General features: G+C 60.9%; 1 protein-coding gene across 1 annotated transcript in view; it reads left to right on the forward strand.

The window, feature by feature from the left end:
- The window catches only part of HSD17B6 (hydroxysteroid 17-beta dehydrogenase 6), a 10,305-nt gene extending 9,523 nt beyond the window's left edge, over positions 1-782 (forward strand). Inside the window, exon 6 of the mRNA XM_034792127.1 lies at positions 211-782. The gene's annotated coding sequence lies outside the window, so the exon portion shown is untranslated. The remainder of the gene's footprint in view (positions 1-210) is intronic.

A 782-nucleotide genomic window follows, 5' to 3' on the forward strand; every position in this document is an offset into this window, starting at 1 on the left:
AAGCTTTCGTGAACTACAGCCCACTTCTTCGGATGCAAGTGGGCTGTAGTCCACAAAAGCTTATGCTCTAATAAATTTGTTAGTCTCTAAGGTGCCACAAGTACTCCTGTTCTTTTTGCGGATACAGACTAACACGGCTGCTACTCTGAAACTTGTCCTGAGTTGGCACTCTCAGTTGGGTTCCGCCAGAACTGTATTGTCACTGGGGAGGACAAACAGGAGACACCTAAGGGGGCATCGCAGGGGGCGGAAGAGGAAGAAGCCGGGAAATCCAGCAGGGGCCCGGGTGCAAAGGAGGGCGGGGGGGGGGGGGATCTGCACTGGAATCGGTGCCAACGCCCCCACCCCGCCCGGTGCAGACGAGCACAGCTCCCGGCAGCGCCTTCTGAAACGGGACTGGAGCCTTCTGTTGAATGGTTAAGGGCCAGCTCCCTTCCCAGGCATGTGGCCGGGAGGCGCAGGCTCTCACCGGCTGGGGAAAGCAACCGGGGCCGCTACAGCCTTCAGCCCCAGCTGGCCGTTACCACCGTGGGCAGCTCAGCAAACGCCCAGGCCCAGACCGCGCGCAGCGCCCCCGAGCTAGTTTGCTTCCAGGGCCCGTTTCCTTGTGCTGCCTCCGCCCGATGGCTCTTGCCTTAGATTGGAGGCTCCTTGGGGCAGGGCGTGTCTCTTTGTTTGGTGTTCGTACAGCGCCTAGCACCGGGTTGCGGGGGGCTGGTCCCTGACTGAGCCCCCTGGCGGGGGGGCAGTGGGGTGCTACCGTCATACACCGAATAAAGAAA

The sequence above is a fragment of the Trachemys scripta genome, chromosome 16, assembly GCF_013100865.1.
Source record: "Trachemys scripta elegans isolate TJP31775 chromosome 16, CAS_Tse_1.0, whole genome shotgun sequence".
Taxonomy (NCBI): Eukaryota; Metazoa; Chordata; order Testudines; family Emydidae; genus Trachemys; species Trachemys scripta.